Below are 27,956 nucleotides of genomic sequence, written 5' to 3' on the forward strand. Positions count from 1 at the left end.
GAAAAGATTGTCTTTAACTGTGCAAGCTCTGAAGGTAGAACACATGGGTTCAAATTCTGTGACACTGGACAGTTTATTATATGCTCAGTGCATCAATCCTCTCATCTGTACAATGGAAACAGTAATATATATAAATATATTTGAAGAGTTTGAGAGAATTAGGTGAGTTCATGTATGTAAAAGTGTTTGGCTCAGTGCCTTGTTCATAACAAGAACTGAGCACATATTATTTATGGACCATGGCATTTATAAAGTAGTTTAACCTACACCTCTGCAATCAGGAACTTACAATCAACATAGGGGAGGTCTGATGGCTAAGAAGTCCCAATGAAAACTATAATTTTAGGAGTTGTAGTTCCAATGGATGGAATGTTTGTGCTAGAAAAGGAAAGGGGAAGACAAAGAAAAAATCATTTCTAGCTTGGATGATAGAGACCTCCAGGAAAGATAAATTTTTAACTTGGTCTTTAAACTAAGGTATGTAAGCTTTTCCCTTCCCTTTATTCATGTAGCTTTCTTAGACTCTTTCTTGGCCTTAAATCACTTCAGTGGAATATGATGCCCTTTACTCAGGTAACTTAAATGTCACTCTAAATAGTTTGGAAATGGACAGGCAATATGAACCAATGGAGCTATCCATGAAGATTGGTGTAGAGCACTAAGGCAGGGCTATGTCCTGTGCTCTGATTGGTTCTGCAGGCTCCTGGATGCAGCCTTTGCGTCCTTTCTGATAAGCTCATTTAATTCTTTTTCCAGTCACATCCTTATAGACTAGGCTGACTTATTTGATAGTAGAAATGACATGTTTTGGTGAGCGTCATACCAAGGTATGGGGGAAGGAAGAGCTGAACTGCCATATATAAACTTTCCAAGTAAGCTCAAATGCTAGGTGGCCAGAGCTGGGCAGGAGCTGAGTCTGTCCATGGGAGGATGTATGTCATAGGGAGGGGCCATGCTGTTCCAGCTCACGAAACAGCCTGGGAGGGCTGAATCCACAGTGCTGCCTTCATCTAACATGATGCTCTGGCTCAGGGTGTGTGTGACAGGAGCCCTGCTCCAATGCTGTTTTGAAAAAATGAAATCTCTTGTTTTCATTGATGTGCTTCATTCAGTGTTGTGCTTGAGGATCATGCTCCAATGTTATTGCTCTGTCATTTCAACACATGGCTTTCAACCAAGGGGCACACCCGATTAGGGTCTGCTCCAAGGCCCATTACAGCCTTTCTTTGTTTTCTGTTCAGTAATTCCTTTATGTGGCTAAAAACACAGATATAGATAAAGATGTAGATATAAATAAAATGTAAATTTCCAAACCTACACATCAGATAAGGGTATGGTATAATGACCATCCATGTACCCATTACCCATAACTTCAATTATAATCAATAAAGCAGTTTTTTTTTTCAAAGTCACTCAAAATACACTATCTTGTTAGGGAGTTTAAACCATAATCCCAAAAGATACAATCCTGAGCATCATAATCCTGAATGCTGAAATTCTGAAAGATCAAAATCCTAATGTCTAAAATCCAGAACATCACAATCACAGAATAGTTGCATCATGTTAGGCAGAAATATTACCTTGTTATTATTTGTATGCAAAGAAAATGGATTTCAATTGCATTCCAAATCCTAATAATAACAGATTTGAAATTAGGTGTGATCCAGGCTTCTAAAAGTTAATTACAAGGCGTTACCAATAAAGTCTGTTTTGTTTGTTTGTTTGTTTTTGATTCGGCACAATGAATTTGGAGGAAAATTCAAATGAGTAGATTGGCCATGCAATACAACAATGAAAAAAGCTTCAGTTTAAAAATAGGTCATTTGCCTGCATTGACATTCTTTCCACCTGATGACTTTCCAGGAGCTTTCAGTGAACTAAAGTTGCATTTGCCTGAAGAAGCTAGAGAAGTTACTGACTGGTTGAAAAATAATGTGCACCGCAGAGTAGAAAGACACTTGCCCAACAATGTTGCTGTTTAACCACTTGTATTGTTTCTATCGAATCTGTGGTCTGCAGATGAGTTCATGTGGAATGGATTTTCATGTACCCAAAACAACACAGAAACAAGGCACAAGAGATAAAAAAACTTAATAGGGGACACTCCCGTTCTTGTATATCTAATCACGGAAGACTACCAAAAAGAGCAGCGACATGTAGGAAATGAATGTTAACTCTTCTCTGAGGAGAGTCATGTCCTAAAAGAAAAAAAGTAGCCATTCATCATGATGTAAGACTTCAAATTACAGTTAACGATCATGAAAGTTGACCAGCTCTTATGGACTATCTCCGTGCAATTGCCCATAACCTACCTCTGTAATACACTTTTTCATATGTCAGATTTTTAGTTTTTCTTGTTTTGGTTTTTTGTTTTAGTTTTTTGTTCTTTTTCTTTTTGAAAGATTTTTTTCACACATTTTAAATTGCCACCTTTTTTTTTTTTTTTTTTTTTACAATTTTCTCCTCTGTGTATGTGATCTTAGAATTATTGCCAATACTGGAGATATAAATTGTATAAAGATTTTCACAGTGTTCTAATTCATTTTATGTACTTTTTGACTCTACAAAAGTGCATCATCACAATGTTGATTTTGTGTGCAAGCACTGTATGTGTATGTAAAACCACTGAAATTTCTTCAATAAATGAAGACATATCCTTTTGTCTATCTGTGTTTGTTACAGATAAAATTTCTCGGGATCTCAGTTCTTTGGATGACTTGTGCGGTGGTGATGTGGTAGTGACCCATCTTGATTTTTTAAATTGATCTTGTCAAAAGACTTAGGTTGTCCGTCAAAGCATTTCAGACGACTGCACTTAGAAAGTTGAGTGCATGCAGTTACCAACCATAGTGGTACGTGTTTATACATTTTACTGTTTGACTTAATTTTTTTTTCTTTTTTCTTGTTTTTTTGAGATTGAGTCTTGCTCTGTCACCTAGGCTGGAGTGCAGTGGCGCAATCTCAGCCTCCCAGATTCAAGTGATTCTCCTGCCTCAGCCTCGCTAACAGCTGGGATTACAGGCACCCACCACCATGCTCAGCTAATTTTTGTATTTTTAATGGAGACAGGGTTTCGCCATGTTGGCCAAGCTGGTCTCAAACTACTGACCTCAAGTGATCCACCCTCCTCGACCTCCCAAACTGTTGGGATTACAGGCGTGAGCGCCCCGTGCCCAGCCTGACCTATTTCTTTGTGAATACAGCTTGTCTGCCTGTAACTGCTATACTCATGTGACTTGTTAGTATACCTGAGTGTTTATGCTTATAAAAATGTGTATGTTACTATTACCTATTTTATTTTGTAAAGTAGCCTATGAAGTAGTCTGTCATGTTTTTATGTTTCCCCCCAAAAAAATCCCCTTTTAAAAATGTAAATAAGTATTTATCTTTCCCAAATGCAGATATACAAAAGGATATCTCTTCATGTATTGATATGAATTGTAGTATTCTATACCCAACATAGTGCCTGGTGACTGAAATAATCTTTTACATTATTTTTTCTAGAATCATATTTTGGGGATTCTGATCTTTCAGGATTTCATTGTGAAGGATTATGGTGTTTGGGACTGTGTCTTTCTGGATTACGATCGGCTCTTGTCATAGATCTACTTTTAGCTATCAGAACTCTGTCACTGCTATCTTCCTCCCTAGACAGAGAACAGCTGGAGGGTCAGAGCGTGTTTCAATCTCCTTTGGATCCTACCATGGCATGGTGTCTAGCTCCATGATCAACCAGTTGAAAGTTCTTAAAAATTACTGTTTATTGAATATTTAATTGGTTTTTAAATGCTATATGTTAAATAGAAGAAATTTTATTCCTGTGGATTATTATAAGTTATGAAAAACCATGCAAAACAGCTACAATTTCAAATATGATCCTTTGGAACAAAATTTGAAAGAGCCACAAAACACAGTGTGGGAAGTTTAGTGGAAATATGAGTGCTGCAGCTCTTTCAGGCCAGAAACCACGTCTTCTCTCTCTATAGATGTACCTGCTTGGTCACCAGGCACTATGTTGGGTATAGAATACTACAATTCATATCAATACATGAAGAGATATCCTTTTGGTATATCTGCATTTGGGAAAGATAAAGTTTCTCTAGTATTCTATAGAATACTAGAATTCTGTACCCAAGATAGTGGCTGAGGACCTAGTGGGTGCTCAGTAGATATTACTGAATAAGGATTAAAACAAGGAGAAGCCCTGGGTTTTGGAGGTGGGCAATCTGGCATGTGAGTCCTAGCCTGATACATGTTATCCATGTGACCTTAAATGTTCTCTTTCTTGTTAGGCTATTTTCCCAGGACAATGACAATATTTACATAAATAAGTGCCCTAGTGACCTTTCACTGCACAAGGAACACTTGTCTTAAGGTGATTTTCTGTCTTTGATATCATCTAGAATCAGGCAGCAATCTGGCTGGCTAAAAATGGAAAGCACACATAGAGAGACACACGTATAAAAATTTTATCTCTGACAGGCTCCACTCTGTTTGGCACCCAGTCATGCTTCCATTCTTGTTTGGCCATATAGGCTGTGTAGCTGTTTCTGTTGGTGGGTGTATCTTACACTGAAAACCCCTAACCATTCCGATCTTGCTGCTCTCCTCATCTCTGTACCCAAGCAGTAGAACCCTAGAGTGAGGAACTGCTTTGCCACATCTGAGCCCCAGGGCTCCCCGAGTAACTGTCAATCTGTTTCTCCCAGCACTCAACCTCCCTCTGCTCTCACCCCTGCCCCTCTGTCACTTATCTTCTGTGTTAGTTCAGTCCATAGCTCTCACCCCCACAAGATTGAATGTAACGGTCAGGACCTATTCATCGACAAACCGCCTAGAATAAAATGCATAGATGTAGCAGCACATCTGTGTCCTAAAAGCCCTGTTCAATGATTCACAATCCCTACCCCACACTCCTACAGCAAGAGAATGATCTCTGTAGACATGCCACTCTTGCATGCAAATGCATAATTGCTTTCTATTGCCTCGCCTATCGAATTTATATTCCTCAACTTGATTATCCAGATCTTCTAGCAAACCCCCGACTCTCTTTTCTCATAGCTGAACTCACAGGTATTGCTCGCTCCTCTCACAGATAATCTATAAGCAACAACATCTAAGCCCATTCCCAGTTCCTCATCTAGAACATGCCTCTTTCTCTGGGCCATACACATTTTATTCCCTCTCTCCTTTTTTCTACCAACATGCTCTTCAGATTCCTTCAAATGCTCCTGCATAAAGGAGAAACCATTCACCTAGCTGCTCATTCTTTACTCACAAGGGCCTCAGGCTTCACACTCATCCTTTAACTTTTATTTCTCTTTTCTGCAATGACTGTGTTGGTACATTCACCTTCCCTCCCTGGGTTGACCATTTTTCTACCTGGACCCCAGACCTTTGAAGGCTGTTGCTTTTTCACCTTGCCAGCTGCACCTAGCACAGAGTTATTCATCAGGAATAGCTCAGGAAGTGTTATTGACCGATATGCAGCAGTGAATTTTTGTTTTGTTTTTTATGATAGAGACTTCCCCCAAAAGGGGAATGACTTCCTTAGCTGCAGGTTGTGGTGGTGGTTGTTAACCACACAGCACAATAATATATTCCTAAGTTTGTTTTCTTCAATGTTGTACACCACTAAGATTAATAAAAGAAATGTAGTTTTTAGACTGTTGCTTCAATTGCAATATACTAGAAAGTGCTAGAGGAAAACAGAAACAAAAATCTATGGCTATGGGGCACTTCTTGAAATAAAAATGTCTGCCCTTTCTTTATTCTGGAAAAATAAGAAAAGAAAAATACTCTGTGCTGGCAAGGGGCAAGTTCAGGCATCTAATGGATCTTTTTGTCAGCTGTCATTTGTTTCTACCGAGCGCTACATACCCTTTACCGTAGATGAATACTCCTTATGTCTACAGAAAGACCCAGGGTGGCTCCGGGTGCGTTGTAGGCATTTCAAAGTCATTCTTCTTCTACATCTCTGTCTGTGTTCAAGTGCCTATTTTCAATTTGCAGTTGTGCTGGGAAAACGTTTTGATTCTTGATTTAGAATGTGCACTCCCAGAAGGTTCCAAGAGAGTTTCAGGCAGAGAGATAAAGCTTGTCTCTTTATGCTTTTTCTAGCATGTGCTCTGTGGCAATGATACATACCTCACACTGTGCTTACATCCCTGGTTTTATGAAAGTCAGTCCAATGCCTATTTGGTGAGTCTTTTGACATGCAAGTACCGTTCCCTGAGGAAGAAAGCCAGTTGCAGCACTTTCTCTCTCACCCTCTCTTTGTTTTCCATGTTATACATAATTCTTAGGAAAATTGGAGCTTGAAATGCACAGGAGAAACTGAAATCGCAATGAAAAAGTCAGCTGTAAACAGTATATCCAACATTGCTCACTACAGTAAAAAGACCCCCTTTTATGAAGATAATAAGGCTCAGGTTCTATGCTTTGAGCTAGGGTGAAACACACACACAGGCATCAACCAGCTGAGTCCCAAATTACCTAGGCCAACTGAGGGCCCACAAACTTTTTTCCCAGGTGATATGATGACAAATAAATCAAGTTCAAGAAAGCTGAGTGAAAGTTCAAATACATTATATGCTAAGGCTTTTAAGCCAAGAACATATAATCAGATTCTGTCTGTAGCCAGGGAGTTGGAGCTCACCTCAAAAACAGCTTTTCATCTAATAAAATATTAAAAACACTTCCAAAAATTTTACCACTGTTGCCAAAATCTATCTTTCATCGCTTGAGCAAATTGCTGTAAACTTATTGGAGAGGATTTTCTATATTTATGCAGAATGTTGTCATCTACATGTTGGTATTTGCTAGATTTTATTTCATAACATTTTTTCCCCAATCAAACTAGCTGGATTGAATTTCAAAATTGAGCTCTCTTTTCAGTGGTGGTGGAGACGGGGGAGGTTGTAGAGCATCAAATCAAAATCTAATGAAGTTTCTAATGATCAAATAAATAATCACTTGACATTTATTGCCATGTTTGGCAATCTGCAGAAATGGAATAGAGTAGATATGTCTACAGCCCCATTTCCCGTAGATTTACATTATGCTACCACACAGAATTAAGCTGACATAAGCTCTTTAAGACTCACTAAAGCAGCAGATTTTACACAACTTGTTTAGATTTTTTTTTTCCTTCTCCATGATCCCATATTCCCTGAATAACTCTTTCTATCCATTTTCCATTCCTTGTTCTTTTGAGAGGCCTGCTGGAGCTTCCCCTTGATGTCATTTCAGGCTATAACCCTGCAGTTTGAGTTTATCTTAGCTGTAAAATGCAACAGTAATTTATATGCTCCCTTACTCCTGCCTCCTCTGAGGCACTGGCTGCCAGCTGTCTACCCAGCAGTTTAAAGAAAGAGCTGTAATGAGCGAGAGTGCAGCAGGGGAGGGGCGGTGCCACATCACATCAGAGGCCTTTATTTCTGCTTCCTCAGTGAGCACTGGATCCACATAAATGGCATTTTCTGGCTCTGACTGGCAGCAGCATAAAGTCCTTCCTTCCCTGCACCTCCACCTTCCTGCTCTCGCCTCCCACCAGCCTTATGGGGACAGGCTTGATCATCTCTTCCTTTTATTTCTGAGTTAAGGAGAACAGAGCAAAAAGATGAGACAAAGCCTGGGGCAGCTGTGATGCTGCAGTGTAGAGTGTGAGATCCTAGTGCAAACCTTGCCCCTCAGCACCAAGAATATGCTCTTGGAACCGTGAGACAAAGCTTCCCAAGAGCTTGATGCACTCAACACCCTTAGATATTTAGCTGGACTATTGAGATGATTTTTTTTCATGTGATTCAGTTGAGGTTTAGTCTCTTTAAAAATAATCCAATAGTAGGGTTATTTGCCTTGATTTTTGTTAAAAAAAAAAAAAAAAAAAAGGACAAAGTCATTTTAGTTCTGCCTCCAAAATCTATTCCCTTGGCACTCTCTTCCCCTCCCATTTTCTGTTTTTGGGAGTATATAAAATATGCCCCTTTTCATGCACAGGAACCCACACAAGTTCAGGGAGTACAATTCAGCATAAAGCAGCCACAAAGGAGTTTTCCTTTATACTGCTAAAATTAGACAGCTCTCTTTTGCCAGTCCATTGAAAAAAAATCCCAATTTAACAAAAGGAAAGGGAAAGGATTTTAGAGCCTGTCTATATGTTTAGTATTAAGACCAGCACTATGTAGAAGATAGAGCTACACACTAGCAAAGGATCGGGTCCTTTTCTGTGATATTCCTGAATATGTTGACTAGTAACATCTCCTAGGAAGACCTTGTCACTTTAGGATTCTTATCTCTCACGTTCCCTTCAGCTTTGTGTAATCTTGATTTTTGTCCAGAGCTGGTATATCTTGGCAGAGACTGGCAAAGCAAAAGCTAGGAGCCATGTTGAAGGAAGCTGAGCTTCAGATCAGTGAACCAATCTGAAGGAAGGGTGTGAGCAACAGTTAACTCTTGCAAGTGCTGGTCCTTCCTTAATTCAGTCACAGCTGAAAGGCTTTAATATTTTTATTTCTTTGGTCAAGTTCATGGCCACAATTATATTTTCTACTTAGAAATGATTTACTAGTCTGACAAAGACTTCAAATATCTCTTTTGTGACTCTTATTCTTTATTCTTCTATAGCTGAAAAAATATCAGAAAGGTTCTTATGTTTAGAAGATGTAAATTTCCCTGAGGTTTCACAGCAAGGATGGAAATAATAGCTTCTTTCTGTCTAACATAATAGCATTGTGATGTTTCATTATAACTATAATTTGGGGGAAATTTACAAAAAAAAAAAAAACAAAACCCACGAGAAAGCTAAATAGAATGTACTGTCTTTCTCTATTAATCATTCCATACTTTCCGCAAAAATTATTTTGAAGTCTCTCCAGTCTTTCTCTTCATTTTTCTTCAAATGACATTAGATTTATGAAGAAGGGAAATAGATCAGAAAGACTCATGTATTTTTGGTGTTTTCTAAATGCACGACACATGGCGATTTTACTATTGAAGAATTGAAATGCAAATGTACTTACTGGTTCTAAGGCTTTTGATGCATAAAGATCCTGGAAGCTACTTCTACTACAAGAAATCACCTAAGAAATAATAAAAATACAATGGAAAGCCCAAAAGGGTGTACCCTTCCTTACTTACATATTAACCTGGAAATAGAGCAGCTTTCCAGACCCAAAGCAATGTGAAACACAATGGCTGGGAAAAATGCAAGAGATGGAGAAGACACCTTTCCTACCACCTTTAGGAAATATTTTGAGCATAAACCATCATACAAAACAATCATACCTCCTACTGTTTTGGTGTTGGTGGGGGTTGAGCAAGTAAGAGGATAACAGTGATGGGGAACCATTGCTCATTTAAACTAAGGAAGTAGGTAAATCATTGAAATTTATGTACATGATGACATACTGCAAACAGCATTATAAGAATGTTGTGTTTTAAACTTGGAAGTGATGGTTGATCCTTCTAAGCCAGCATTTGTTTTTTAATAATATTTAAATATTGATGATATATGTGAAATAGATTGTCTTTATACAGAATTAATTAGGCTTTTCAGCATGTAAAAAGTTTAATCCACTTTTTTATATACTAGACTTTGATATACTGTATATTAAACAAAACCAAATTAAACAAAACCAAAACAAACAAAATCTTCAACTCTTTGTAAAGGTGTCAATCAGCACAATTACTGCTTTCTAGCCCGAGGACTTTGTGATAAGAGCAGAAGAAAAGATACTACAGGATAAAAGAATAGAAATGATCTAAAAAAGATGTCAGGAGTAGAATCTGCTGGAAGGTGACTAGAAGAATGGATGAATTAACCATTCCAGAAACATGCCCTTTCTCTTGGTTTTGAGTAAGATTCCTAGAGAAAATGACTAGATAAATCAAAGTAAATGGCACCAACCCTAGAAAATAATATACAAAGAATAATGGTGTAGAGGTTGGGCAATAATCAAGATGCCACGTTTATTTTTCTGAATTTAATGTAATTTTACTAATAGTGGTTTGAGGCTACCCTAAAAAGAAACTCTTCAGCAATATATGATATGGTATGAGCCAAGGCTTTGCCCACTCCCAATGGGAAATTTGCCCTGTAGATTTACAAGTCACTTTTAGCACATTCTCACCACATTTAGTAGTGAATTATCCATTGCAATTGCTGGCATAGTGAATGCTGTCATACAGACCCAAGTTTCATATCACTGGGGTATTATCACACCCCTCTCCCCATATCACTAAGTACTAATTTGTCCTGACAATGTGACATTCATCCCAAGCTTTTTCTAAAAATGCTATAATTTTGGTTCATATTTTTCTAACCTACGTACGCTTGGAATATTTACACACGCATGCACACACATACATACACACACAGCCTAACTTTGAACGTGTTCTTCTGTAGAATGGAAATTTCATTTTGCACCTGAGTTAACAGAACAGCAATATGAACCAAATGATTTTCCTTCCCACAGAAATGTAACAGGTAATAAAGCTGTCTTTGTAGTAAACTGAAAACTCACTATGTAAAAAGCACTAATTTGGTGACTATGTTAAACACACATTTATATAAAATAGTTCCGGCCCTGGAGGAGCTTGTAACTAGTGTGGAGGGAAAAAAGCTTACAAAACTTGGAAAACAGCCAGCCAAAGTTAGTAATAAGTACCAAATAAGTAGAGTAGAGAATAAGGGCTCTCAAACTTCAAAGGAGGGAAGCATTGTTTTGGATTGAGGTGGCCTGGGAAGCTTTTGTGCAGCTGGTAAATTATGAAGGTAAAGTAGGAGAATGGAAAGGCCTAGGTAAATAAGAATTATGGGAAAGGCATGCCAGGCAGGAGGCAATGGGATCAGTAAAGAGCAGAGAATGCCACAGATGAAAGCAGAGACACGAGCATATGAGAAAACAGTCTGTTTATTGAAGTGAATGAATGGGCAAATATTTATTAAAATCCTACAGGTATAAAGCAGCATCCTATTTGCTGAAGATATAAAGGCAATGAGGTCTTTGACATTCCAGGATCCTTAACAACAGAAGCCAGCTCTATTGGGCAGTATGATGTCATAGAACAGGGAGCGCATGGCCATCAGACAGCCCCAGGTTCCATCCTGGCTCTGATATTTATTATGTGACCTTGCACACATTGTATAAGTATTTGGAATCTCATATTCTTCATGTACAATACTGGCATTATGATGTTTTATTTATTTATTTACTTATTGAGACAGGGTCTGGCTCTGTCACCCAGGCTAGATGCAGTGTAGCAATCTCAGTTCACTGCAACCTCTGCCTCCCATGCTCAAGCCAACCTCCCACCTCACCTCAGCCTCTCGAGTAGCTGGGACTACAGGTACATATCCACATACCTGACTTTTTTTTTTTTATTTTTTATGGAGACAAGATTTTGCCAAGTTGCTCAAGCAGATCTCTTGACCTCAAGTGATCTGTCCACCTTGGCCTCCCAAAGTGCTGAGACTACAGGCGTGAGCCATTATGTCTGGCCAACAATGCCTGTTCTATAAATGTGTTACAGGAAATAAATGAGAAAATGTGTGTAAACGGAAAGATTCAGTAACTGGCATATGGTGACCATAATATAAATCATAGCTATTGTTACAACTCCCTGTGTTTCACAAAACAATAAATACAGAACCACATACATCACAGCAGGGATCCGCAGTCTCCAGGAACCAGGATACACAGCAGGAGGTGAGTGGTGCACAAGTGAGTAAAGCTTCATCTGTGTTTACAGCCACTTCCCATCGCTCGCATTACTGCCTGAGCTCCACCTCCTGTCAGATCAGTGGTGGCATTAGATTCTCATAGGAGCTCAGACAATACAGTGACCTGCGCATGAGAGGGATCTAGGTTTCAGGTTCCTTATGAGAATCTAATGCCTGATGATCTGTCACTATCTCCCATCACCCCCAGATGGGACTATCTAGTTGCAGGAAAACAAGTTCAGCGTTTCCACTGCTTCTATATTACAGTGAGTTGTATAATTATTTCATTACATATGACAATGTAATAATAAAAGAAATAAGGTACACAATAAATATAATATGCTTGAATCATCCCAAAACCATCCCTCCACCCCATCTGTGGAAATACTGACTTACATAAAACTGGTTACTGGTGCCAAAAAGGTTGAGGATTGCTGCATCATAGGGACCAAACCAATTAAACACAAATTCATTGAGGACCTATGAGGTCCCAGGCATCATGCGAGTTCAGTTACAGAGCAGAGAAACACGGAATACATCTTGAAGGCACAGAACAAGGAGGTAGTCTAGAAGAGTAGTTATGAGCATGGGTTTTTGAAAGCTTTTAACCTAGACTCCAGCTCTTCAAATTTCTAGATTGCAACCACAGACGACTTAACCTTTCTCAACCTCATTTTCCTCATCTTTAACGCAAGAATCATAATAACTACTTCTTTGAGATTTTGGGAGAAGTCTATGATAAAATGTGTAAAGAGCACATAGTAAGTGCTCAAAAAATGTTATCTGCAATTGAGAATGTCCCATGAACTCATGTTCACTCTCCACTATCTATACCCTCCTTCTCACCTCTCCTTTATGGGTTTGGGAGACTGATTTCCAGCTAGCTTTCCTCATTGGAAGGAATAGGGTCTGGGAAGATAGAAAGAATCATGGTAATAGTAATAAAATACAAGAAGAACAGCTAACATTATTTGAGAGCATATTGTGAGCCAGAAACTGTTCTGAGTGCCTTCCATGTATAAATTCATAGTAATAGGTAAAGTATTTCAGTAAAATATTTATTTGTACAGATTGTCATTCTAATGAATTTTATATCATTGAAAAAAAGTTTTAACACAATACTGGCACAGAGAAAATTTTAGCTGTCTGCAAAAAGGGCAGAGCAAGGAAACAAGAAACAGAATTCATCTGTTTTATTGGGCTATTCTGTTTCTACTGAATCCAGTTGTACTGCGGTGAAAGCAAGATAGCCACACTTGTGAGAGAAAGAGGAACTGTGTGACAATGTCAGCCAGCAGATTATAGTAACAAATCAAAAGAATACATAAACTGATGGAGGTATACCAGAGTTCCAGGTTTCACACGTGGTCAGTCTCCGCATTGTAATACGTAATTAGTTAAAAATTAAACAAAAATGAGAAAGGGCATGTTTAAGCAACTAGACTGTGGCACCCTTGAACATTAGATGTTAGATGTGGTGTTCAATGTTAACCTGTTTCATCAAGTTGTCAGAAATAAAAAAAGCTTCATTCAGTAAACTGCATGACTGCTGCTCAAAACTGCATGCAATTTTAGTTGAGTTTTAAAATTTTTTTCTTTTTGCAAAATGAAAATAAGAAACATACTAGAGACAATATTTTATTGCATCAGTAAGTGTCTGTTTTTTTAAGAGTTTTCTAGATTACCGTAACAATTTTGCTTAGAAATACTGCATAATAGAGCTTTGGACATTTGAAACTTTTTTCAAAACCTTATACATTTGGATTTATGATCCACACTGATCCTCTAATGTCCAAAACTGCAGGACACAATTTTCTTTCCCTTAAAATAAGACTTGTGAAACCATCTGAAATAGCTCTGGACCTCAAATAATATTTAACAAACAATCACATAAGAATTAAAAGCAAATGAATAGGAAATATATCATTAGTAGTTCTTTTACAAGTAGAGAGAGCTTTCAAAGTGAATGGCCAATTTGTCTGGCAAAATGACAAGGTTGGGTGCTGGCCCAATCCTATTTCACAAAAGCCTATTTTGCGATAATTGCGGGATTCTGACAGTAATCCGAATTCAACACTTACCTCATTCTAGAGTTTCTTTTGGAAAATATATTGAGTGAATGATCTAAGTCTTAGAAGTCCCAACACATTCTGTGTTTAATCAGTCACTCTCAGCCACAAAGAAATGTGGCCTCTGTCTTCAGCAGGGAATATTTTCTTGGCCAGAACTAGATTTCAGGGTCCAACTTAGAGATAAATCCATAAAAATCTCTATACTAGAATTTCCTTGTTAGAAGAAAACAGTGGAGAAAAGTGAGGTTTAAGATTGTATTTATTTTCCATATAATTTGCTTCTGTATTTTCCAGGTCCGGCCTTGCTTTTTTCCTTTTCCTGTTTTCCCAAATTTTCATATTCAACATGACCAAATTCTTTTCATTTTCATTTGTTTCTGCTTCATCATATGCTCCTTATAGTGTTGTTTTCTCCTTTCTGTTTCTAGATTCGCAGATCTATTTTGGGACCTAACATATGTGTGTACGTGTATATGCATTTATGCGCATATCTACAGATTTGAAATTAAGGTAACTTCAAAAGGTAGAAGTTGGAGAGGGTAACTACAGACAGGGAGGTCATGGTCATGATGTCTAAGAGCCATTGTCTGTTGACGAGGAACCAGAGACTAAGAGGGCACTCTCAGCCTTCAGTCCTCTGTGGGGTAGGTGCAGAGTCAGAACCTGGTCCTAGGTCTCTTGACTCCAAGAACTCATCTGCTATGCAATGCTTAGTCTTTTGAAAAATGTCAGAAGCATTAATAGAAATACCAAGATTAATTTATTATGCTGTACTTCTTCCAACACCAATTCACTCGTAGCACGAATGCTTAAGGATAAATGAGTAAGTGAAGGTTGAAGCTTAAAAGATAAACAAAGGAAAGGAAGCAAACACTTTAGAAGAGTCAAATTATGTTACCCGAGCCTCTTAGGCTTAAGGTTCAAGAAGTGAAGTCAGACAACACAGAGTTACCACTTGGTTTAGAATTCCTCTGAATTCCTTTAATCCCTTAGGCCAGTTAAAAGGAAATGATCTGACTGTTCTGCATCTGCTAGTGATTGAAGGCAAATGGGAAGCAGTGCGCAAGTTCCCGTTCAAGAAATATATAGTGCACACGGCTATTGTGAAGGTACACTGCAATTGCAAATCGCAGCCAACCCAATCTGACTAATAAACTCTGAGACACCTCCAACATATGGGGAACTGATGCTTGAGCAGACAAAGGAGTTACCAAAATTGTGCCAAAGAGACAAAATGAAAATAATTTATTACAAAATGTGTGTGTGTGTGTGTGTGTCAGTTCCTATGTTATCCTCAATATTCAGTCTGTTATAAAGAAGAGAGGGTTATATTTACAATGAAGCTCTCCTGAGAGCTTCCCTACCCTTTCCTCTGCATTGGTTCTCTAACATTCTTCCAAGGACATCGATATGATGATGTAATAAGAAGCCTGATCATCTAGGGAAACTTTAGAGGCATTTAAACCAACACTACTGGCATGTAGCATTGGTAAGATTCCCATATGGCTTGTAATGGGATCTGACTAAGTAAAAATAAAATTTGTGTTTACCAAGGAATGTTATCCATAACAAAAGGAGGTAGTTAGGCCAAACTATTTGCACTTACCCTACTGGATCAATCCATAAATTACCACAAGGTGGGTATTTATCCCTTCTCTGCATGCTCGTATTAATAACACTTTGTCCTGCCCCCTGTGAACTAGAAAGTCAGGCCCCTAAAGAGGAGCACGATCATGTGGTTTAGGCTGAAGTGGTGTTAGTTTTGGTTGAGCTGTCATTTTCACATCCAAGGGTTGAATAGGAATCTTCATTCTAAGCCAAATGTGTCCTCAGCCAGAAATTTCTTGGCTCCACTCAAACTTAACTTCTAACTTTGGTTTGCCAGAGGAGAAAGAGCCAGGAATGGAGAGGAACAAATAGAGGGAGGGAGAGAGAGAGACCTTTGAGAAAAACCATTTTAATCTAAAGAAAATAAAGACATAGATTGTACGTTTTGCAATCCCCACACGCTAGGTAAAAATAAGAGATTAACTTAAAATTCATTTTTGTACCTTCTCATTCACATTTCTCTTTTCAAAGCAGCCCGTATTTTGCCCTCCTAGTGGTCAAAAGCAGAGCAACTCAAATTTTTACTCTCACAATCTATTGGTATTGTTGGTAATTTTTCCTCTATAATTAACTTTGAAAAAGTTTTCTGTTTGGGAAAAAATTTAGCTCACCTTCAACTCTGATTTTAGCAACTTCCAAAATTGGTTCACTTTATATAATACCATGGCTAGATTATATTTGAGATTTCTAAATAAATATACCAAAATCACTTTTTTTGGAAAGATGACTATATTCTAATGTAAAGCCTGACACAGTATTTGAGTATTAACCATTCCAAAATAGAGTCTTCAAAATGAATAAAGTAGATCAACCTTAAGGAGAACACAGAATTCTTAAAGCATTCTGAAATGTTTTACATTTTTTTCTAAACAATTTGAATAACTGTGTCAAGTAAGTGAAGAAAGAGTAATAATAAAGGATTTGTTACATTCGTGTTCATGTCACATTCAAGAGTCTGTGAAATTGTTTTGCATGGGACTCTAAAATGCTAGACTATTTCTTGCTGTAACTCAAAAGCAAACACCTACATATTCACACTCTGTGGTCTTTTCCACATACAATCAGAGCAGCTCTGAAAACTCTCTGGAAAGCAAAATATCTTTGGAAGAAAAAAATCCTCAATATAATTCTCACTATAGGACTTTGATCAGTTTGGAGAAGTCTGGGTCTAACAATAATAGTATATTTTTACTTAAGAAATAGAAGTTTCGCTTAAAAAAAATCTGACATAGAAGTTTGTCTTGATTTTAAGAGAAAGTGTAACAGAACAATCCTCTTCCCTATAGTTCAGGATCTCCAATGTGTAAGCAGTGAAAAGAATCTATGCATCCAAGAAGTATCCAGTTGCTGTAACCAAGTCTTCCTTTCCTGTGAGTTTTAGGTTTCTCTTGGGGCCTCTTACTTTGCTCACCCCTAGGAAGTTTGCTCTTCCTTTAAGGCTTTAATAAAAGCTAACCCTTTCTTTCACTTCCCTTAGCCTGATAGATTATTTCCAGTGTAATATATCAAATATGAAGTGTTAAAAATATTAACTTAATAGGTAGGAATAATGAATTCATAGTAAAAAGCATAAGTACCATGTTCACTGAAAGGATTTGGTTACGAGGGCCAAAGAAGCCAGGAAAGGTGGTTCCTGGGCTTCATACTTGGGAGGTGCTACTGATATGGACAGGAGGCAAGGAAATACTGGGTAGAAGAGGGCAGTTCCCTGGCAAAGGCCCCACGCTCAAACCTGGATACCTGCAGCCCTAAATGAGAACAGGCATTCCTGTTTTTGTGCCCCAAAAGTTGCCTTTTAGCCCACCATGCCCTCTATACTGCACCCATATAAACCCCAAACCCCAAGCTCCAGAAGCAGACCAGCAGGTGAGGAGATGAGGAAAGCAAGCAGATGGACTAGGACTATGGAACAACGTGGCAGAGAAAGAGGGAAGAGGAGGGACATCCAGTTGCCCAGAGGAGTTCAGCTGGGGGCAGAGAGGAGTCCGGATGCTGGGCAGCCCGGCTCCAAAAAAAGATCACCTTCCCTTCCAGCTCCCCATCCATCTTGCTGAAAGCCATTTCCACCACTCAATAAAACCTCGCATACATCCTTCAAGTCCGTGTGTGACCCGATTTTTCCTGGATGCTGGAAAAGAGCTCAGGATACAGAAAGCTGTTCCCTGGTCCTTTGCCCTTGTGAAAAAGCAGAAGATCCACTGAGCTGGTTAACACTCAAGCCGTCTGCAGGTGGCCGAGCTGAAAGAGCTTTGTAACACTGGGGTTGCCGGCACCCATCTCTAGACAGACCCTAAGGCAGGGCCAGAACCCAAAGTCCTCACCCTGGCCTCTACACCTGCCCATCTGCATGATCCCCTTCTCCTAAGGGGTTTGAGCAGTGGGGCGACCAAACAAGCAAGCCACATCCCTGTTGCACATCCTGCGAGGGGAATCAGGGAACTCTCCTGTTTCAGTACTTACAGGGAAAGTACTTCACCTAATGTAGTAAAGTTAGTTAAATGGGCTATGCGACAAATGTCAACTATAGTTCGTGCTGTGGTTCTGAAAACATTAAAATATTCAATTTTTGAGTCTTAAATGCTGTGGTCTGAATAAACATCCACTTTGGAGAAGTGACTTCCCCAAATTTCTACATTGAAATCCTAACCCCCAACATGATGATATTGAGATCTAGGGCCTTTGAGAGTTGATTAGGCCATGAGGGCACAGCCTTCATAAACAGAATTAATGCCCTTATAAAAGAGGCTCTAGAGAGATGCCCCATGTAGGCATCCATACTGGCATGCTGAACTTGGACTTCCCAGACTCTAGAATGATGAGAAATAAACTTCTGTTGTCTATAATCTACCCCATTTATGGTGCTTTATTACAGCAGCCCAAAGAGACAAAGACATTAAATACCCCATATTAGTCCATTTCAAACTCCTATAAAGAACTGGCCAACATTTGGTAATTTATAAAGGAAAGAGGTTCAATTGACTCACAGTTCAGCATGGCTGGGGAAGCCTCAGGAAACTTACAATCATGGTGGAAGGCAAAGGAGAAGCAAGGCACCATCTTCACAAGGCAGCAGGAAGGAGAAGTACCAAGCAAAGGGGGAAGAGCCCCTTATAAAACCATCAGATCTCATGAGAACTATCATGAGAACAGCATGTGGGAAACCACTCTCATGATTCAATTACCTCCACCTGGTCTCTCCCTTGTCACGTAGTGATTATGGGGATTACAATGCAGGATGAGATTTGGGTGGGGACACAAAGCCTAACCATATTACACTCCAACAAAAACAAAGTGCTACTGCTTAACACAAATGTACTTGTCCTCCACTCCAGAGGAATAATCAAAATTATCATCATTTAATGTATTTAGCATTCTTTCTGTATTTCTATCTTAATATAATATTGATAGACTCTAACCTGGAAGCTAAATTTTCATGTAAATCCTCTCCAAGATATCCTAAAGAAGATGTTGACAGCAACAACAAAAAAAGAAAGGGTTGAAACATCACAGCAGTAAAGAAAATACTGACTGATTCTACAGTTTCTGTTTCTGTAATTGTTATGAGGCCATAAATGGTAATAAAAACTTCTCTCTTCCACTATCCCTTCTACACTACATTTGCTTTCCTTCAGAATGATCTCAGCAGATTCAGGGTTCTTTGCCTGGTGAGGTTGCTCAATACTTCATTAATAAGGAATCTGTCTCTGTGAATATTCTACAGGCTTCTATAGAGTAAGCAATTCCTGCACCAATGGGATACTCCTCTCTGCTACCATTACATAACAGCAATTCTATTTCTCTTGGTGACTAAGAGACATAATCCCAGTAAGCAGAGAGAAACTCTTTTTGCTAATGTATTCAGTGGCATGAAGTAACTATAATGACCTTAGCTTCTAATTCAACAGGACTACCATTACGTCCTCTGGTGGAAACATTTAGACATTGGGTCCTAACACCTCTAAACCAGTAGAGTCTAGGGAAAAGGAAATGTGGTGCAATAATTTGGGAAGCAAATCATTAACTGCGAGAATGAAGAAGCCACTCTCACTTTTGTCCCATTGTTGCCCAGATTTATGTTTTTGGGTCATGGGACAGAAGTCACAAAATATTAGCCAATGGCTTGTTCTAGAAAAAATTCTGTAAACTGGATGCCAATTTCATAAGGTCTTCTAGTGATTGCAAAACCTAAGGCATCGGTAGACATTTTACCTTTCCATGAGTCCAAATATTGTATAGATTGTAAAAAGTAAAATATTTAATAATAAATTAATTTTAACAATCCCAGAGGTGAGGTTATTGGCAGAAACATGGCAGAGAAGGAAAGGGAACCTAAATACAGATATTTGTCTATTCCAGAAGAAGAATAATTAAGTATACTAAAACAATCACCATATGGTTTCCCGACTCATGTAAAGCATGGGACCTTATCAGGTCTCTGGATTGGTCACAGTGCTAACAAACTGGTCCCCTATGAGTGACAGTACTCAGATTAGCGTTTGCACAGTAAGTGGACATTGGCAAACCAATGAAAAACTTTACTCCTCTACACTGTGGTCATGCTGTTCATTATCCATTTGAAAAAGCATTAAGGCAGCTTCTTTGCCAGAAAAGAAGGCAGACTGACATCCATATAGTAGATCATGTTGTCTACCTGCAAAAAGAAAATCTCCTTTACAGTGGAGTCTTGCCATGTTCATTCATACATGGAAAACACACATTTTTAAATTCTGAGAAGTTCAACAAGATAACTCTTACTCAATCCTCTTTGCTTCTAAACAAAACCTCAAACTCCCACTTTGCTGGAAATCTTACTCTTTCCACAGTTACACAATTAACTGCTGCTTCTTCTGGTCTGAAGCAGATATTCTTTTGCCAAACAAAGTGAACAGTGAGATGCACCATTTTGAATTATGACCACCTGGAGGATTAACCTTTCCAGTGTCTTCAGCCCTCAACAGCTACAAAGGTCACAACAGTGCACTTCTGGCTGATGTCAGCATGTAGCATAACATTTTGTAAAATCCAAGTTTAAATGGTGTATTAGTCCATTTCACATGGCTATGAAGAAATACTTGAGACTGGGTAATTTATAAAGAAAAAGAGGTTTAATGGACTCACAGTTCCACATGGTGGGGAAGGCCTTATAATCTTGGCGGAAGGTGAAGGTGGAGCAAAGGGACATCTTATATGGTGGCAGGCAAGAGAGCATGTGCAGGGGAACTGCCCTTTATAAAACCATCAGATTTCATGAGACTTACTATCACAAGAACAGCATGAGAAAAAGCCATCCCCATGATTCAATTACCTCTACAGGGTCCCTCCAATGACACATGGGGATTATGGGAGCTACAATTCAAGATGAGATTTGGGTGGGGACACAGCCAAACCACATCAAGTGGCATACCCTTCAGGCCATGGAAACTACCCATGAAGCCAAGGGTGTTGATTGGAGCAGGGATGGCTTTATGACAGAGGTGTGCCCAGTGGAAGGCTCACACTGTTTATTCATGCTTCCAAGCCATGTTATAAATACACACACACATTATAGGTGATATATCACTTTTAATGAATAAGGTGCTGCCAGTCTTCTAACTTAGAGTTTCCTGGGAGGTTTAAAATGGACATCTCAGGTTACATGGTCAAATGTTGTTCCATGATCAGGCATTCAGTTGATGTGTGTCCAGGGCAAAACTAGGAGCTGTTTCTCAAAAGGAAAAGAGTTTTTAGGTAAAGGGTCATGGCTTTGCTCTAAAATCCTAGGGTCTTCCTTGTAATTCTCTGACTGTGTCTTTCCACTAGTTTTGACAGCTTCCTAATCCACTACAAATACTCCCAGCAATTGAGTCCAGTAGTTCATAAATGACAGTGCCCTCATTTTGTTTGCCTTGCAGCCAGGACCAGCAGGAGGCCTTTCTTAAACTCTATTCTCCTATCAAGTATAAGCTGTTCCCAAACATCAAAGAGGTCTACCAAGCATTCTTTGGTTTGTTTGCTTGTTTACTTGAAAGGTAGGGGGTATAAGATATAGCAATGTAGCTTTCACTTTAAAGGATCTATTTTGACATATCACAGATCCATAGAGTCCAGAAATATCACCGAGTTATCAGAACCCTGTATTTTAATGTAATTTGTTTTCTACTCTCTGGCATTCATGTTATCTTTTATGGCTTCTAGAATACTCACCACCCTCTATGTTCTGTTAACATATCAGTATAGCTGTTGCAGCCTTGAAGCAAGTTGATGAAGGTAAATAGCAGTCTGTCAGGTAAAAGCAAACAGCTTCTAGTGCTCTTAGTTTACTGACATAAAGGGGGGAAAAACATTTCTCAGCTCAGTAGCAGCATAACAGTTACTAGGGCCTGTGCTAATTTGCCCACACATGTAAAAACAGCTTCAATGAAGATATCACCTAATGAAGCCCATGATAATCACTGTCATTGTCCCAGACCCATGTGTCTTCTGCATAGATCAACCAAGTGAGCTAAGTGGGCTTGTGGTGGAAATCTTCACCCGTTTATCTCTCAAGAAAATCACTTCCAACTCTCTAGACTCTATCCAGGACACTGATGCCACAGTCTGTCTACTTTTCAAAAACTTCAAACTAATAAAAACCGTGTTCCTTTTTTCCTCATCTGACCTCCTTAGCATTACTTGTCATACACATTTTTTAAATTTGCTGATATTCAGAAGAGAAATCTCACAAGCATTTTGATGTGCAAGCTGTCTCCTCCCAAGTTTGTAATTGGCCTCCTAGAGTATTCTGTGTGATCTGACTTTTGATATAGGTCTGGAGGCCACAAGGACTGGTGGAGGTGAGGCTTCCTCCTCAAAGGTAATGACCCCAGGTAAAGTCAAATGAGGGGCTTCAAGCATAAAAGGCACAATCTGAGCAAGGCTGGGAGGGGTTGGAGGGATGGAGTAGTTGCTACTCCTGACAAAGGGTCATCAGTGCAGTTTCGGTGCTTAGGACATTTTGAGATATCCAATACTTCACATGCTTTCATTCCATTTTTTTCAGTTATGCCATATTCCCATTGTTCAATTACAAGTAGCATTTTAGAAAGAAGAAGGAAAGAGCCAATTCATCACATTTTTTATTTCTATTATTAATGCAAGGGGTAACAAAGGTACAGTAAATATTGTTGATGATGGAAAACTCAATTCTACTGAGTGGAAAATAACTACTCATTAGATGAGTTTTCTAAAAACATACATGGTGAAGAAAGCTTTTCTTTATTATTCTATTGTATTTACACAGCAAATGTATAATTATATATTACATTCACCAAATGGAAATCAAATGGTCGTGCTGTCTATTTTCCCCTTGAATAATAACTTAATCTGAAAACCCAAACCATAAGAACTATTTTATATGGTGAAAGAATACAGAGTATAGATTCATTGGAAAATCAGGTTTAAAGATAAAATTTCAAATTAAATAACCATATTAAAATGACAGTAAGCGACTCCAGGGCATGCTTTGCTGGGCTATTAATATATGCCTCGAGCAGCTGAAGACACCCAAGGCGTTCATTAATAGACACTAAAACACACCCTGTCATGCTTTAATGCTAAATTAATTAAGCAATAATGTGACCTGTATGAAGGTCTTTCCTGGTCCAGCAATTACTGAATGGAAGAAATAAAGGTATTGTCAGACACTGCTTGACCAAACAACTATTAGTTTTCATAAATGAACATAAAAATGTTTTTATAAAATACTACTGGTTTTGTTTTGTTTTTGTTTTGTTTTTTCTTGACCCAAAGGTAAGATGAAGTTAGGACAAAGAAGATTAATTTTTAATAATTTTAGGCCATCCTTGTTTAAGGCATCCCACTTAAAGCTTATAAATATAAATGTATGCCTGATGAATTTGGTTTCACATATTTTTTATTTAAGCCATAAAAGTAGGCACTTAACAAAAGCAGATTCAAAATACATATGTATTTTTGAAAGGAAGCAAGTATATGGTCAACTGACTTTCTCCATTGTACTTACAAATTCTCTCCATTAATTCTTGTTTTTATCAAATTTCTTTACTGCTGAATTTTTCCTTTTTTTAAATTTATTTATTTTTAGAATTATACTTTAAGTTCTAGGATATATGTGCACACCGTGCAGGTTTGTTACATATGTGTACATATGCCATGTTGGTGTGCTGCACCCATTAACTCGTCATTTACATTAGGTATATCTCCTAATGCTATCCCTCCCCACTTCCCCAACCCCAGGACAGGCCCCGGTATGTGCTGTTCCCCATCCTGTGTCCAAGTGTTCTCATTGCTCAATTTCCACCTATGAGTGAGAACATGCAGTGTTTGGTTTTCTGTACTTGAGATAGTTTGCTCAGAATGATGGTCCCATTTTGGGTATATACCCAAAGGATTATAAATCATACTGCTATAAAGACACATGCACACATATGCTTATTGCGGCACTATTCACAATAGCAAAGACTTGGAACCAATCCAAATGTCCATCAATGATAGACTGGATTAAGAAAATGTGGCATATATAGTGCTGAATTTTTCTAAACTTAACTTCAGAATTACTGATAGTGAGAAAAAGCTCTTAAAATATTTTTAATTGCCATGTAAATATAGATGCCACTCTTCACATGAAAAGAAGATAGTAAAATTACATTTTAGAAAATATATTTAGCATATAATATAAAATACATAATTCAGCTTTCTCCCCAATTTCAAACCAGGACTTTACATATTTACTTTAATAACAAAGTATTAACAAAGTTTACTTTGTTAAGGTAAATATTTTTAAATAAGATATATAACTCGGACACCTATGGAATAGTTTGACATTAGATATTAAAATTAAAAAAAACTTCATGACAAAAAACACTATGAACCAAGTTTAAAGACAAATCACAGACTAGAAAATGTTATTTGCAATTCAACTGACAGAGCTAGTATTCATAATACATAAACAATTTATATAAATCAATAAAAAGAATCCAATAGAAAAATGGAAATTATATGGAAAGGTAATCTATAGAAGAAGGAACCTGGATATGCCAATAACCATACGAAGAGTTGCTCACGCTCACTGGTTCTCACTACACATTTAAATAAGGAAAAACCATTTCATATTTACCCAGTTGGCAGAACTGAAAGTGTCTGACTGCTGATGGGAATGTACAGCTGCACAGAGAGAAATCTGACAATTCCTATCGAATTAAATAAATATGTATAAACCACAGTACTCAGCAATTCCACTTCTAGATATATTCAATGTGGAAAATCCAACACAAGTACACAATGAATCATGTGTAAGGAGGATAATTTTAGTACATATTCAAAGTGGAAAATTGGAAAGACCATAATTACTTATTAACGAAGGAAAGAATGAATAAACTACCAATGATTAATCCAGAGGAATAGATTAAAATGTATCAATATGAAAAAGTCCAAACTATAATATTGAGTATTTCATCAAAGATTATGAACTAGATGACAGTATATATAAAAAATGGTAACTATAAATATTATATATTTTTAAGGCTACATATGTAGTGAAAGTATAGAATCCTTTTAAGATATTTTTTGAAACCTCTAAATTTAGGACATTAGTTACTACTGGGGAGAGAAGAGCTTGAAATGGGAATGTAGAAATATACCAAAGACTTTACCACTTTATGATGCAAAAATGTCAAAATGATAACGTCTTAAATTTGCAGGAGGAGTACATATGAATTTGCTAAATATTTTGGAGTTAATTCAGAAATGAAAATGAAAAATTAATAGAGGTACTTAGAGTTTAAAGTAATAAATGTTATATCAGATACCTTCAAAAGCATTTATAAGAAAACATTTTATGATGTATTTTACATTATAGATATTTTAAATTTAATGAGAGGAAGTGCTGTTCTCTTGGAAGACTAAGCAAGCAGCAATTTTGTGCAGTTATGATTAGAACCACAGGACCCAGCAAGAAAAGTATGCTTGATCAACAGATAATTGGGAGAAAGGCTCTGGATCCCATTTATCAATTCATTTAGCAATTACTTATTGAATGTCTGCCATGTTCTTAGCAACAATCCAGGTGCTAAATATCTAAACAGACAAAAGTCTTGCCATCATGAAACTCACATATGCATGGGAAGAGACAGAAAACTGGCATAACAGATAAGTAAAATTTGAAGACAAAGTGTGCATACAGAAGGAGGGCGAGTAGGACATGGCTCCAAGGGTACCAATGTGAGGGAGCGCGGGTGGAAACAGGTTGTGGTATTAAAGAGAGGGTGGCCAGGATAGTCTCATTGAGAAGCTGACTTATTGGCAAAGACTTAACAAAGAGTTGAGGGGGCAATCTATATAGGTTATATGGAGGACCAGGTAGGCGAAAAAATCAGGGCAAAGGCCCTGAGGCAGGAATATATGTGATTTAATCAATGAAAAGCAAGAAGGCAAATGTGGCTGAAGCAAAGAGAAATAGATGAAGTAGATGGTATCAGACAGGAAACTGGCCCAGAAAACACCACAGATAAAGAGAAGAAATGTTGAAAGATATTTGTTTCCTTTGGCATTTTCATCTGAGAAGGTGTATGCCCCTCTAACCATCTCAACACTCTTTCTAGGGTCTCTCAGTTCACACTTTGTTCTTTCTTTGATGGAGATAGCAAAATAGGAGTGATGAAGAGGATGCTGTCAGACTCTAGAGAAAGAAAAGACATGACAGAGAATCAAAGAAGGAAAAGATGACCATTGCCTTGGCTTGTACTTTTCTCTGCTTGCCTCTTCACTTTTAACCTCACAACCCTAGAAAACTGTTTCTCTAACTTCACAGTTACTATAAAGGTTTGGTAAAATTGGGCTGGATACATGCAATTTCTGTTTTACAGATGTCTTTTCAAGCACATGTCACTTAAAGTGTTCATAAAAAGGAAACATTTGATTATTTGAAACAGTAATTGCTGCATCCTTTAATGAGACTGTATTTGGTTAGGGGATCTTCAGAGAAGCCTTTTTTTTGGGGGGGGGGGGTGGGAAATAACCAGCAATAAAATTTTATCCTAGCTGATTCTCATTCTTTTGCACATAGATGTTAAGTACCTTTTAGTTTCTGCAAAGAAAGATTGTAGTCCTGTCTGATGTGACTATTAAATTGGTGCACAAGCTTTAACCTTCCAATTTAAACTTTAGTTATAACTACTTTCTACAGCATAGAAATGTCGAGTGCTGGGTTTTTGTTCACTATTGTAGAATGCTCATTGAAGAGGCACTTGGGTACATTTTGTTCAAAGTCAATGGGACTTCCATCAGTGCAAGATTTCGGCAGTGTCTACAAAATGAACATTTGGTCTGATGTAGCGTGCTGTGACCCACAGCTGCAACAACCAGCTGCGTCTGCTCAAACTTCAGCCATCAGCCAGCTCAGTCGTGTAACAGAATCTTAGTCACGGAATGCCTCCATAACAATGGCTTTCACAAGGTCATTTCAGAAAGAGAAACTATGCTTAGTTTGAACAGTTGCAAAAATACAAGACTTTAAGGGACTTTGAGTATAACAAAAATGAGATACAACTGACGTTTTACACAGACTAAATGCAGATAAAGCATGAAAAAAAAAATAACCTTACCTTGCAGTTTAATCCAATACTATTTTTAATACATAATTTGTAGACTAGCAAGTGGAATCACTACTGACTCGAGGAATAAAGGTTAGGAATATACAAAATACAGATATCCATACAAACTTGAATGGTTGAGATCTCAAAATTTCACCAGGTGCATTAGATTTGCCACCTAAGGAAACTTCTAAGGATATCAGAAACTAACACAAGATTTGGAAATATGTTGGAAGAGAAGGTTTAATTCACATGAGAAAATATGATTATAGTGTCACTAAACATTAAACATATATTATAATCTTTGTACTAATAGCACAAAGTATAGAATAACTGTGTTAAAAATTTTAAAAATGTCCCTGTGACTAATGGGTAATTCTAAAAAAGAACTGGATAGTGCGACTCATTCAATACCCAAGTGAAAAAGTACTTTGATTCTAGTCTTTGTTTTTATAAAAAATATTCCTGAAGTAAAGATATAATTTCTCACTGCAGTATCACACCAGACCACTCTGTATATAAATAGTCTGTTGGGAACTGACCAAAGCCACTTTGTTCATTTCCTATTACCATGTTCTTTATGGCGGATAGCATACTCTTTCACAGGAAGAGACAAGTAAGTGCTATAGGCCTTCCCCCCAGTTATTTTGATGTCAGGTATAGAGATACAAGGAAAACAAAACTCAGACCAAATCTGGTATTCATAAAAACACATGGCTGGGTGCAATGGCTCACACCTATAATCATAACACTTTGGGAGGCCAAGGCTGGCCAATTGCTTGAGCCCAGTTGTTCAAGACCAACCTCAGCAACAAGTTCTGCCGTTCCAGATCAAATCAATGTAAATCTTACATGTATCGGTTGAGGTATTATGTCGCTCTAAAATGTATAAAAGCAAGCTGTACCCAAACCACGTTGGGCACATGTCCTCAGGACTGTCTGAGGCTATGTCACAGGCACTTCCTTAAC

This window comes from Papio anubis, chromosome 5 (assembly GCF_008728515.1).
Source record: "Papio anubis isolate 15944 chromosome 5, Panubis1.0, whole genome shotgun sequence".
Lineage (NCBI taxonomy): Eukaryota > Metazoa > Chordata > Mammalia > Primates > Cercopithecidae > Papio > Papio anubis.